General features: G+C 36.6%; 1 protein-coding gene across 4 annotated transcripts in view; it reads left to right on the forward strand.

The window, feature by feature from the left end:
* Window positions 1-14,717, forward strand: part of ARHGAP6 (Rho GTPase activating protein 6) — a 660,040-nt gene that overhangs the window by 511,996 nt on the left and 133,327 nt on the right. The window contains exon 1 of one of the 4 annotated variants that reach the window (XM_072614380.1): window positions 9,181-9,675. The exons of the other annotated variants lie outside the window; for them this stretch is intronic. The gene's annotated coding sequence lies outside the window, so the exon portion shown is untranslated. Of the gene's footprint in view, window positions 1-9,180; window positions 9,676-14,717 lie in introns of those variants that run through there. 4 annotated transcript variants of the gene reach the window in all.

Here is a 14,717-nt window from a genome sequence, read left to right on the forward strand (position 1 = left end):
TACACCTTGGAGGAACTGATATCTTACAGGTCCCCAGAGTATACCCTACTCTTGACAAAGGACCCAAAAGTCAAGTAACTGGTTGGAAAAATGCCCAAAAAAGGGGGAAAAAAATAAGACTATAGAAAGTTACTTTCTTGGTGAACAGATATCTTCTCCCATCTGTTCTGATGAAGAGGAACAATGCTTACCATCAGGGAAAGACATAAAAGTCAAGGCTTCTGTATCCCAAACATCCAAAATAAATATTCAATGGTCTCAGGCCATGGAAGAGCTCAAAAAGGATTTTGAAAACCATGAAAAGCGGGTCAACACCTTGCTAATGGAGACCCCAAAAAAATGCTGAAGAAAATAACACCTTTAAAAATAGGCTAACTCAATTGACAAAAGAGGTTCAAAAAGCCAATAAGGAGAAGAATGCTTTAAAAAACAGAATTAGCCAAATGAAAAAGGAAGTTCAAAAGCTCACTGAAGAAAATAGTTCTTTCAAAGTTAGAATGGAACAGATGGAGGCTAATGACTTTATGAAAAACCAAGAAATCACAAAACAAAACCAAAAGAATGAAAAAATGGAAGATAATGTGAAATATCTCATTGGAAAAACAACTGACTGTAAAATAGATCCAGGAGAGACAATTTAAAAATTATGGGACTACCTGAAAGTCACGATCAAAAAAATAGCCTAGACATCATAAAACTGCCCTGATATTCTAGAACCAGGGGGCAAAAAAAATGTTGAAAGAATCCACTGATCACCTCCTGAACGAGATTCAAAAAAAGAAATTCCTAGGAACATTGTAGCCAAATTCCAGAGTTCCCAGGTCAAGGAGAAAATATTGCAAGCAGCTAGAAAGAAACAATTTGAGTATTGTGGAAATACAATCAAGATAACACAAGATCTAGCAGCTTCTATTTTAAAGGATCAAAGGGCATGGAATAGGATATTTCTGAAGTCAAAGGAACTAGGACTAAAACCAAGAATCACCTACCCAGCAAAACTGAGTATAATACTTCAGGGGAAAAAAATGGTCTTTCAATGAAATAGAGGACTTTCAAGACTTCTTGATGAAAAGACCAGAGCTGACTTTCACACACAAGAATCAAGAGAAGCATGAAAAGGTAAACAGGAAAGAGAAATCATAAGGGACTTACTAAAGTTGAACTGTTTACATTCCTACATGGAAAGACAATATTTGTAACTCCTGAAACTTTTTTCAGTATCTGAGTGGTTGGTGGGATCGTGCGCGCACGCACACACACACACACACACACACACAGCACAGGATGAGTTGAATAGGATGGGATCATATCTTAAAAACATGAAATTAGTGGGTATGAAAAGAATATATTGGGAGAAGAAAGGGAGAAATGGAATGGGGCAAATTATCTCTCATAAAAGAGACAAATAAAAGACTTTTCAGTGGAGGGAAAAAGAGGGGAGGTGAGAGAAAAAACATGAAGCTTACTCTCATCATATTCAACTCAAGGAAGGAATAAAATGCACACTCATTTAGGTATGAAAACCAGTCTTACAATACAGGAAAGTGGGGGAGAAGGGGATAAGCAGGGTGGGGGAGGGATGATGGAAGAGAGGGCAATGGGAGGAGGGAGCAATTAGAAGTCAACACTCTTGCAGAGGGACAAGGTCAAAACAGAGAATAGAAGAAATGGGGGGGTAGGATAGGATGGAGGGAAATATAGTTAATCTTACACACTACAACTATTATGGAAGTCATTTGCAAAACTACACAAATATGACCTATATTGAATTGCTTGCCTTCCCAATGAAGATGGGTGGGGAGGGAGGGAGGAAGAGAAGTTGGAACTCAAAGTTTTAGGAATAACTGTTGAGTATTGTTCTTGCATACAGCTAGGAAATAAGAAATACAGGTAATGGGGTATAGAAATTTATCTTGCCCTACAGGACAAAAGAGAAGATGGGGATAAGGGAAGAGAGGAATGTTAGAAGGCAGGGCAGGTTGGTGATAGGGGTAATTAGAATGCTTGGCATTTTGGGGTGGGGGAGGGGAGAAATGGGGAGAAAATTTGGAACTCAAAATTTTATGGAAATGAATGTTGAAAACTTAAGTAAATAAACTTTAAAAAAAAGGTATTTAGAGAGAAATGTCAGGAGAATTCAGCAGGATCTAGACCTGTACTATGCCATCTTGGCTCTGCTTGCATATTAAGTTAAATTTGGCAGTATCTTATCTGAGAGCTTCTTCTCACAACTGTACCTGTGGCACAAGAGAAGAAATATTAAGTGGCAAAAAGGACAGACACAATGGAATACAGAAAGTGTGATACCCTGTAGAAAAGTGATGATGCTGATGTCTGTGTGCAATACAGGACAAGTTGACCCACAACCTCAGTCATATGGAACCCTTTTCTAAATATCATCTTAGCTCAATTAATCTTCTTTCTGAAGTTGTTTCTACATAGGTTTCCAGGTTTCCAAAAGTGGTTTGGTTTTTTCCCCCCCCTTGAACTTCCTTAAAAGCTCAGCTCAGTTGTTTCCTCCTATATAATGCCTCTTCTTGAATTCCCCAGCTACTAGCACTCCCTACCTCCATGAATTTACACACATGCATGCATGCACACATACATACACACACACACACAGAAAGAGAGAGATGCTTGTATGTATTTATGTTGTTTACCTCAGTAGAATGTAATCTTGAGGGCAGGGAACTATTTCATTTTTCCCCTTTTATCACCATCACCTGACACATAGTAGTCCCTAAATAAATACTGGTTGATTGATTGATAGATTTCCAGTTTTTTTAAGCATAAGCTGCTTCACTATAATGCTATATATGCTTTGGGGCAAAATGAAAAAGAAATGAAATGCTACATAAATTTTAACTATTTCTTCCAACAATGGAAACTACTTAAACTTTCTCTACTTTAGTGGGGAGTGGCAGAGTGGACCATCTCTCTTTCCTTCGTTAATGAAGTACATGTCCACAGTAACTTAATTAGTGCCATTCACCTTGTAGAGTCTTCCAAATGTGAGACAGGGGAGAAAAGTCTGGAAGTTATTAATTTTTATATAATTAAGTACATAAAAATAAACCAGTGGTTTAGGGGAAAGAACTAAACAGAGTTAGGAGACAGGTTTTAAGGCCAGCTCTGCCACTAACTGGTGAGTAAAGTCATAGGCAAATTGTTCAGTCTCCCCTGACTTTATTTTTGTTGGTAAAATAAAGAGCTTGGTAAAATAAATAAATTCTTAACCTTTTTTTTTTTTTTTTTTGGTCATAGACCCTTAGCCAATCTGGTGAAGCTTACTGATCCTTTCTTGGAATAATGTTTTTAAATGCATAAAATAAAATGCATAGAATTACAAAGAAAAACAAAAGGCAGTGAAAATAAAGATGTAATTTTTTTCCCCCAAGTTCAGAGACTTCCTGAAATTTATCCACAGACCCCTTACAGGTTCATGGACCCCAAGTTAAGAACCCCTGGCCTGGAGAAAATCTAAGGTCCCTTCTAGGTCCAACTGTCTGTGATCTAATATATTTTCCTGTTGACCAAATTAAATTTTCAGCAGATTGTATTTCCTTGGATGCCCCGTAGGCATCTCAAAATCAACATATCTAAAACAGAACTCGTGTTTGTCCCTAAACTCACCCCTCCTTCTAACTTCCCTATTTCTGTGCGAGGCACTGCTATCTTTTCATTTACCCGTTTGCAAGCCCAGAATCATTCTTAACTCTTTACTCTCCTTCACTTCCCTCCCTTCCAGCAGTGCATTGCCTACTAGTGTTACAGAATTTCTTTCTTCTGCATCTTTTTTTACTCACACATGACTCACTTTAGTTCAGACTTCCATAGCTTCTCATCTGCACTATTGCAGTGGCCTCTGAACTGATTACCCAATTCAGCTTCCAACAGGAAGCTACGTGGTGCAGTGGGTAGAGTGTTGGACTTGGAATCAGGAAAGCCTGAGTTCAAAACCAGCCTGAGACACTTACTAGCTGTGTGACCCTGGGCAAGTCACTTATCCTCTGTAATAGCCCCTATCTCCCAGGGTTATTGTGAGGATCAATTAAAATAATATTTGCAAAGCTCTTTGTAATCCTTAAGGCATTATGTAAATGCTGGCTATTATTACTTTTATTTCATTGTTCAGTTGTGCATGACTCTTTATGTCCCCTTGGCATTTTCTTGACAAAAATCTGGAGTGGTTTGCTATTTCCTTCTCTAACTCACTTTACAGGTGAGGAAACTGAGACAGAAAGAGTTATGTGACTAGCCCAGGGTCACACAGCTTGTAAGTGCCTGAGGTCTGATTTGAACTCAGGTCTCCCTGATTTCTGGTCCATCACTCTATCCGTTGAGCAACCTAGCTTTCTCCTTGACACCTACTAGGCACACTTAATAAATCCCTGTTGATTGACTTTCCAAATAGAGATTCTTAAATGTGGGTGGAGACTTTTGAGTATATAACTTCACTGAGAAAAAAATACTTTTCTAAGTGTTAAAAGATAAATTAATGATTTTTTTAAATAACCAAAAAGAAATTTGCTAAAGTAGGATAGAGTATGAAAAAGAGGATAATTTTTTACTTCTCTATCTGTTCTGACTTGCAACTGTCTTCGTTGTCCAGTAGTTTTTAATACTTAGTTTTTTTTTTTCCATGTAAATAAGATATCCATCTAACCTCAGGGCTTGGTTTATTTCCTGCTGAATAGTAACTATCTGATTTTGGATTTGGTTCTCCAGTCTCTGGTAATGCTATTTAGGCATGTCAGTATCTTTTAGATATTTTCCTCCTGTGTTTGGCTTTGCCGAACTAAGTCTACCAGTACATTAATAAATGATAAAGAATGATAAAGACACTTAAAGAGGTTTATCTGATGTCTCAACTATTGTACCACATTATGTTTGTACATAGGATACATACACATGCATAATATACCTGTATATGTCCATATTTTACATACCTTTATCATTGACCTTAAGTCTTATAAAAATATGTAAATAAAATCAATTTGCCTCATTAGTTAGAAAACTATAATAGCTAGCGTTTATAGTACTTTAAGATTTTCAAAGAGCTATATAAATACTTTCTCATTCCATCTTCACAACCTTGGAAAGTAGTTATTATTTTCCTCATTTTACAGAAAGGGAAACTAAGGCAAATGGAGGTTAATGGTTTGTCCATTGAGTGGTCTGAGGCTAGATCTAAATTCAGGCATTGATTCCAGATACCAGACTCTCTCTATCCACTGAGCCATCTAGATATCTATGCCTCTCAGTAGATAGTTTACTGAAGATATACTATACTTTGACAGGCCTACAGTCTACACAGTTTAATTTAGTACAATAGTTCTCAGTCTTTTTCACCCCTTTGGTTTAAATAAAAAATTGGCAGAACTCTCATAGTAAAATACTCTAAAATTATTCTTTAATTACCTTAAGCAATGTAAGTTCAGCTAAAAAAAAAACAAAAAAACTTGGGGTTTCAGTGTTTCCTGCAGCACAGTTGGAGAAAGAAGAATTTAATGCAATATTCCCAAACCACAATCTTCAGAGCTCTGGTATTTGGTCCTAACAAAATGGGATTTCTGTAAAAAAAAAAAATTAAGCTAGAAATAATTTCCCCACTAAATTATTAAATGCAGAATACTTTTTTGTTGGTGTTGTTGAATTTGTTTCAGTCATGCCTGACTTTTCAGGATGTTCCCATTTGGCGTTTTCTTGGCACAGATACTAGAGTATCTTTCTCTGGTTCATTTTACAGATAAGAAAACAGAGGCAAGCAGGATTAAGTGACTTGTGCACGGTCACACACAGCTAGTATCAGAGAGTCCCATTTGAACTCAGAAAGATGTCTTCGTGACTCCAGATCTACCACTCTATCCACTGTGCCATGTAGCTGTCCCATGTAAAATTTTACATGCATTAAAAATATTTAGGTTCATAGAATTTAGAGAAGGGAGAAGGATTTTAGAAGATATATGTTATATACCCATAGAACGTGTGTAGTTCATTTTATAAATGAAGAAACCGGTCCTCAGAGAAGTAAAATGAACTGTCCAAGGTCATATAGGTAGTACAACCAGACTTTCAATTCAAACTCAGATCTTCTGACTCCAGTCCAGAGTTCTTTATACGACAACTTCATTGGTGCAGGATATTTCCTAAAACAAATTAGTTTTCATTTTTTTAATTTATGTTTACAAAATAATATTGATATTCCAAATTTATACAGATCAAAAGTATCTTTATGTTTCAGGAGCTGTGAAATTTTTTACCCTAGCTGTTTGATTCAATTAAAATTAGTTTTAAATGGTCATGTGATGTTCTTCCCTGAGCTCTGTCATCCAGATTAACATTGGTAACCAGAAATGTATAGACTTCAGTGTTTCATTACATGGGACATTGAAGGTGGAATCAAGCTGAAGACTCAGAACTTTGGCAACAGATTAGAGGCTCTCAGCCTAATAAAAGAGAAGGGTAGTGGTATTGATGAATGCAGAATTGGGGGATAAGAAGTCTGTCAGCTTCTTTCCTCCCGTTCCCTCTGCCCCACAGAGTTCTATTGAGTAGAGTTGTTTCCTAGAATGTAATCTAATTAATATATATATATATGAGTGTGTATTATATACATAGATACAAATATATAATGCACTTGTGTGCACAATTTGTTGTTCAAGGTTGTTTGGGTGACTTTCTTCGCCTGTTATTTTGTAAAACTCACATAGTTGATATTGAAGTCATAGACGAAAACATTTGAGGGAATTCCTTATCTCCGCTTTTTGTTTATCTAGCTAAGACCCATCTGTCCAAAACATCCAAAGAACTCCCAGGAGACACTTCTTTTTCCATTTTTGCATATCCTCTATGGACCTGACTTGGCCCCATTCTTCAAACAGACGATGGGTTTCACAAGACTTCGTGAAGATACAGTCTCCCACAACTATTAATTTGAAGAGATTGCCCTATTTACGAGAAATGTTACTTGACACTGCAGTAAATTTTTAGGTTAGATGCCACATAACTCATATCCGTAGTTGTTGTATTATAATTTATAATATTATTATTATGTACCTGTGTCCTACTCCTTTGCAGGTTTCTTGAGGACAGTCACTGTTTTAATTTTTTTTCCTCTTTGAAAATGATCGGGTATTGCCTTCCTCAAACTTGTCAGCCATGAGGGTTTTTCCCCCCTCAAAGCTTCAAAGCTGCTTATTGTCTGTAACACTCATTTGTTTTACATTACATGTTTTACATTACATTTGTTTTATTGCCTTGAGTTAGTAGTCATATATCTGACTAGATAAATAGTTCTTGGTCCTCCAACTAGCTGGCAGGTTCAATGAGGACATTAACTTCTATCTTAATTAATTAATTGTGAACCCTGGGTTCCCAAGAGTACCAAATATAGGACCTTGCACAGAGTAGAGATATAGTAACATTGATTCATATTGGAACAAGAGGGTAAAGGGATTTCATTACTTGGCCATTTGTGTTTATGAAATGAAAGTTAGCCAATTCTGTGAAAGGATTTGGTTTTTTTTCTCCTATATATCTTAGTGTAAGAGGAATAATCGCATGTTAAGTCAGTGTTGTGTAGTAGAAAAAAACACTAGTCTTGTAGTGAGACTGAGGTTCATATCATGCTCTGACCCGTTTCCAACTGCCTTATGCTTTATTTTCCTCATCTGCAAAATATGAGCAATATATTTGTATTGTCTACCTCAAAGAATTGTTATGGGGCTAAAGAAATGTTTATCGAAGAAAAAAAAAGAAATGTTTATTGTTATGACTAGGGACTTTGAAAATATTGTTCATTATTTTTATACCATCATCAATGGAGATCAGAAGTCCCTCCAACTTAATTATCTTTGAGGATGTCTGTGACTGAAACATTCGCCTTCCTTCAACCAACTGGTGATGAGCCTTTCAGACTTAGGCGGTCTGTCCTCAGACAGCCTAAGACACATCTAGTCTAACTAGTCTTCAGTGTACTGTGAACACTCAAAGTTGGGCTCTGATGGTGAAATACGTTAGCGCTAATATAAACTTAGACTTCAGTTTCAGGAGTGAGTCCTGATGAAGAAAAAGTTCTTAGCTAAGAAGGAGGTTGGGGACTAGACTGGGGGCAGGGGGAGAGAAGACAAAGAAGTTCCTAATCACAAGTCAGATACAATCATAATGAACTTCAAGGGACCGTTAAGTACTTTTGGTGTACTAGAACTTTGTATATCCGATATTATTTGAAGTAAGTGCTGTGGTTGGGAAGTGAGTTCATAATAAAGAGGATTTTTTTTTGTTGTAAGAGGATTTGACCTGTACTATTCTTTTGAACAAAATTGATTGTATTCTGAGACTCATTAATGTTTAACTGGGTTTTCTGTGACAACCCTGCCATCATTTGTTGTTTTTTATTCTGTCCTTATGTGAAACAAATACGAAAGGCTACAGCTGGAGAGTGTGCTTTATATCAAGTGACTATTAATCTCGATTTTATTTTTAAAAGCAATATTAGCTTCTTCGATGTCATATCAGCAGTCTTTTGCTAAATCATTTTCTGATTGTTTTATGAACTGTAATCACAATGAGTCTTTTGTTAGGAGAGTTAGTTTAGCAAGTTCATATCAACTGCGAAACAAAGATGTCATTTAGAGTTATTATTTGGTAAAGTGCCACGTGGAGGGCGACTGTGATCAACATAATTGGCTTTTCAGAGTTTGTTTGTAATCTATTTTCTTGTCCTTTTGACTGGACTTTCCCTTCTCCCCTTTAAACACAGCTATGTCATTATATTCACTCTGACCATGACAAACTCTGTTTAGGAAACGAACTCCTTTTCAAGGACTATTGTTCCATGAGGAACATACAATTCATCCCATGTGTTTGTGCTTCAGTATAAAGGAAGGAAAAATGTTGTTATTGTTTATGTTTGGAATAATGTTAGAGAAAAAAATGAAGGAGGGGATCACTTTCAAATACAACTTGAAAACTGAGTAAATATCTTAAGACAGAAGAAATGTCAAATGTTCTTTACCATGCTCCGAGGGATTTTACCAGAGGCTTCCAACATTCTTTGACTGATTCCTAATATGGAAAGTCTGCACAGTTACAGGCTGGTTACTGTTGGTAGATCCATGTGGAAGAGGGATTTTTTCTCCTATGGTAGACAAGCCCTTCTGAACTGCCCTTGTATTCCTGCAAAAACATCCCATTGAAATGAAGAGAGAGTCTAGTTTCAATTTCTCTGCATCCTTTCTCCCTCCCTTCTCCTCCCTCCCTCCTCCTCCCCTTCTCTGACAAATACACACACACACACACACACACACACACACACACACACACACACACACACACACACACACACACACACACCCCCACACACCCTCACTCAGTGACACAGCTTGCCACCTTTCTGAAGGGACAAGAGCTTCTCTATGGTCAAGTGAAACGATTCCACCTTTTTTCCCCATTTTGGTCCCAGGATTCTGGTAGTGGAAGTCTCTGGCAGCAGAAGGTATCGTGGGAGCCATAGCAGCTCCAGCTGGATTTTTTCTCAGGCACTTGATATGCAGTTTCAGGACAACTGTATTTTTCACAAAAAAATTTAAAATCAGACTTAAGTTCCTACTTCAAGAATAACAGGATCCAATTAGAGAGGACAGCAGAGGTGCAGCTGAATTTAGTTCATGGGTAAGCAGCATGTGTGCATGTATATCACCTTTGTTTTTATAACATTTTTAGGAGGGTGCCTGGAATGGACAGGTAACTATTCTGGCATTGGTTAAACTCTTTGAGAGGGAAAAAACAAACATTTGGTACTGCGATTGCTTAATTATCATGTATGCCCTGTTCAGGTCAGGATATCTAACCAGCTTTTATTTTTAGATTGCTTTTATGTCAATGTGGTAGTAGGCTGGAAATGAACAGACTGTAACATATGAAGCAGGGGTGTATATAATTGGCTTGATTGTTGCTAAAAGATTTTGAATAAATGTTGTTTTTCAGTCCAGGATTTGAACATGTTTATTTTACTTGACTTCATGGACACTGTGAATTGTCATAGCTCCGAGTCAAAGAGTAGTAATTAGAATTGTTGGAAAATAAATCAGGTATTTAAAAATGATGAGGTGCACATGTTCTCTTTTATAAGAGTCAGACTTTCAGCTTCTGAATTGTTTAGCATTAGATGAACTGTATTTGCTTCTCTATTTATTAGTAATATGAATGGTAAAGAGGTCTAAGTTCTCACCTATTCTCTACTTTAAACGACCTGGGAGTCCTTGTGTCTCAGTTTTCCCATTTGCAAAATGAAGGGCTTAGACTAGATGATTTCCAGAACTATGAATAACTCTGACATCCCATGATTTTAATTTAACAGAAATCAGTTATAACAGAGTAGGCAAAACTATCAGCTGTTAGTATCTGTCAGTGAGAAGCATGTCATGCTAGCAAATGTTTCTATTTTCTGTAACACCATGAATTTTATGGAATGATTTTCCCTCCTGTCCATGTTTAAAAAAAAAAATGTGCAGTTTAAAAGCAGATTTGATTTGGGGGCCAGCTAGAGAATCTCCATTCAATCTTGCAGAACTCAAAAACAAAAGAGATTTATTTTCTTTTAGATTTCTCTCTGAAGGCTTCTTAATATGAACCTGTATTCCTTTGCTATGTACCTCATTTGAAGGCTTATTTCCTGAAAAGGAAGAATGGATATTAAACACATTTCTAATAGTTTAAGGTCAGTTTGTTTGACTTCTTAATGTAGTTCAGCATTGAGTTTGGTAATAATCTAGTTTTGTTGATTTTTTTGTGGCTGTGTCTTCAAAGGAAAACCATTACCAATTCCTCATAGCCAATAATTAGATGTGCAGGAGTTTTTAATGTAGATGCCATGGTCTCTAATACTTGTTTCCTCTCTAACCTGCTAATGCTTTACTAAATCACTTATTTTCTCTGCTTTTGCTGGCAATTTTGTCCATGTGGAAAAGAGAAAGGATACACACGGCTCTGCCTTTCTTCTAAGTGAGACTATACTGATAGGATTGGAAGTTTAAATTGTGCCATAGTGCTGAGTTCTTCACGGGACTCCAAGTGGCGTATCAAGAATTCTTTAAGGAGAGAATTGATACACGATGGACCTGAACAAAAGGAAATAGTCCACCCTACTCTGTGATTGCCCAGAATTATTCAAGAACTTTGCCTATAAAAAAAGGTTTTTTTAAAAAAGTGCATGAAAAGATCTATTCCACCTCTATCATTCAATGACTATGAACCTATGACTTTAAGCTGTGGGTAGATGGAATCATCTAATGCATGGGAACTTCTATTGATTCGCAATATATGAAAAAACAATAAAGAGCTACATTGTATTTCCCTTTTAAGACTTTCATATGTTATCTCATTTGAATCAAGAAAATAAGTCAACAAAACTTAAGAGCTATTTAGTTTATTAAATAGCTCAAGCTCTGTAATTTCATCACTGTAAATTATCCATTCTCTGACACAAATTCCAATCTCCATGTAGCTTAATAGATGGTTTTCCAGAGTTGCTATAACCAAAAAAAGAAAAAAATCGCTTAATCCTAACCTAGAGATGAACCTCTTCACACAGGCTAATATTCTCTCAACTATGCTTTTAAAAATCCTGAGTCAATATTCAGCTCAAACATTACCTCATATATTATATATTAAGAAATTTCTGGTCTCCCCAGCTGTAGTGCATCAGAAAATTAGAATATATGTCTTTTATGACTATTTTGTATAAGCCTATAAGTATATGTGCCCCTCCAAAAGCATATAAGGTCTTGAAAATCAAGAATTTTTTGACTTTTGTCTTTGTACCTCCAATCTCTATCACGGTTCCCAGCACAGAGTAGGTGCTTTATAAATACATGTTGATTAAAATTGAATGATACATAGATAACAGATGTAGAGTCCATCAATATGCCCCTATTTCTAACCTGTAAGAATCTTCCAGAGCTTATATTCAAAATAATAATAGCATATGTTTATACAGTAAGGGCAGCTAAGTGGCTCAGTGGGTAGAGCACTGGATTTAGAATCAGGAAGACTCCTCTTTCTGAGTTCAAATGTGGTTTCAGACACTTACTATCTATGTGACCCTGGGCAAGTCATTTAACCCTGTTTGCCTCAGCTTCCTCATCTGTAAAATGATCTGGAGAAGGAAATGGCAAACCACTCCATTAGCTTTGCCAAGAAAACGCCAAATGAGATCAAAAAGAGTTGGACGTGACTGAACAACAGCATTTATAGAATAAGCACTTTACGTGCATTATCCTATTTGATTTCTACATTACTTTTAGGTGACTCAGAAAAGCCAACTGACTTCCATAGGGATAGAAACACAGTAAATGACAGAGCTCAAATCTGAACCCAAGTCGTCTGACCCTAACTGTAGTTGTGGGGCCATCATAGTTTCTAATAGAGAACTAAACATTGTAGGGTTGCAGCTATGGTTACCAGGAACTTAATGACAAAATTCTTTTTAGTAGAATATGTATACTCAATGTCAAATATCCACATAAAAGGAAAAATAATTCAGGCACTGAAATATTTTTGTCCGTTTGATAGAACATCTAGCTTTCCCCAATTATCAAGCTGTTTGAAATTATGTAAATAATTTGTAAATGTTACCTGATGCAAGAGAAGAAATACATGGTACAAAACTTAATATAACATGTCAGCCATAGCATCTAACAAAATATGTTAAAATTTATTATAATAAACCTATTAGAAGTCAATTAGTTGAAAATATGCTTTGCATGATTTCACATATAGGATGAATGTCATATTACTCATCTTCTTAATGGGTAGGGGAAGGACTGGAGAGAGGGAGCTTAGAACTCAAAATGTTAAAAATGAATGTTGAAAAATGAAAATTAAGGTGCAGCTAAGTGGCACAGTGAATAGAGCACTGGCCCTTGGGTTGGGAGGACCTAAGTTCAAATCTGGCCTCAGACACTTGACACTTATTAGCTGTGTGGTCTTGGGCAAGTCACTTAAACCCAACTGCCTTGCCTCCTCCCTCCAATATTAAATAAAATAGAAAATTTAAAAGGAAGTCAATTAAGGGGAGGAGGCAAGTCACTTAAACCCAACTGCCTTGCCTCCTCCCTCCAATATTAAATAAAATAGAAAATTTAAAAGGAAGTCAATTAAGGGGTGTAGTGGATAAATACCTGAGCTTAGAGGCAAAAAGGTTTGAGTTCAAATTCTACTTCAGACAGACAATAGCTGTGTATCCTTAGACATTTCAATTATCCTCTCTACCTCAGTTTCCCCATCTATAAAAAGGAAGGTTTTGAACTAGATGACCTCTGAAGTTCCTTCCTGCATTATGTCCTGCAATCCTATGTGACACAAAAAGAGTTAGAATCCAGTTTTAGAGTTGGAAGGAAACAGTGTCCAAATTCCCATCCAATGTTGATGACTCCTCTGGAATATCCCCAGGAGAAGGTCCTATATAGTTGCTGCCCATATGCACTCAAGAACTATTTGCGAAATAGAAGACTGAATGAGCACTTCTATTAATGGAGAGCCCAGTAGCTCAGCCATTGCTGTTTTTGAACAGCTCAATTTGTTAGGAAGCTCTTTCTTAGAATGAGAAAGAATCTTTCTCCCTGTGATTTCCACCTACTGATCTTAATTGTTCCCTCTGGAGTCATATAGAAAAATAACTTGGGTTTCGCATGAAAGCATCTCACACACTTGAGGACAGCTACCATTCCCTCACTGTCATTTTTCTGCTCCAGACAAAACATCACCTGTACTTTCCACTACTCCTCATCGTTTCCAGCCCTCCTTTGGTTCTGCTATTCATTTATGATATCCTTAAAATGTGGCACTGAGACTAGAACATGGTGCTTAGTGGTGATAACTATATTTTTCACATAAACATATCAAGTTCAAGTTTTACTGCATTTTTGATTAAACTAGTGCAGATAGCAAAGTAACAATGAGACTCAGTAGAGGGCACAACTAGAAGTATAAAGTATTTGTAATCTGCTTAAATATAAAAAGTTACTGAAGAAGTATAAGGAAAAATACTCATTTATTAGGCAGTTAGGTTGATACATGGCGATGTCATTTTGGTCTTCTTTGAGAACAAAGGACAACCACCAACCAGGTAGACACAGAGGATATAGTGATGAATTTACAATTTCTGACTGGAGTTCAAATTGGACCTCAGACATCTCCTAGCTATATAACACTGAAAGTCACAACATCTCAGCCTCAGTTTTCCCATCTGTGAAATGGAGATAATATTAACATCTCCCTCACTGGGTTGTTGTGAGGATAAAGTGTTTGTAAAGCGTTATACAAACCTTGAAGCACCATATAAATGGTAACTAGTATTATTGTCATATTTTTCCCAGATTACTTCATAGTGAAGGCAACTCATATTTATGTATGTTTATCAATCAGTCAATTAATAAACATTTATTAAGAGTCCACTATTAGCCAGGCACTGTACTAAGTTCTAAGGATAGCAAAAGAGGCAAAAAAAAATGGTCTCTGCCATCAAGGAGCTTATAATCTAACGGGGTGAGAAAACATGCAGATAAATATAGGCAAAGAAAGCTATATAAATAGCTATATACATACATATGTATATAGACAAAATACGATAAATAGGGAACAATTAAGAGGGCAGTATGGTGGTATAGTGAGAATGCAAGTAGCCTCTCTGAAATGCATTCTTCCCCAGCTTC

The sequence above is a fragment of the Notamacropus eugenii genome, chromosome 5, assembly GCF_028372415.1.
Source record: "Notamacropus eugenii isolate mMacEug1 chromosome 5, mMacEug1.pri_v2, whole genome shotgun sequence".
In the NCBI taxonomy this organism is placed as follows: Eukaryota; Metazoa; Chordata; class Mammalia; order Diprotodontia; family Macropodidae; genus Notamacropus; species Notamacropus eugenii.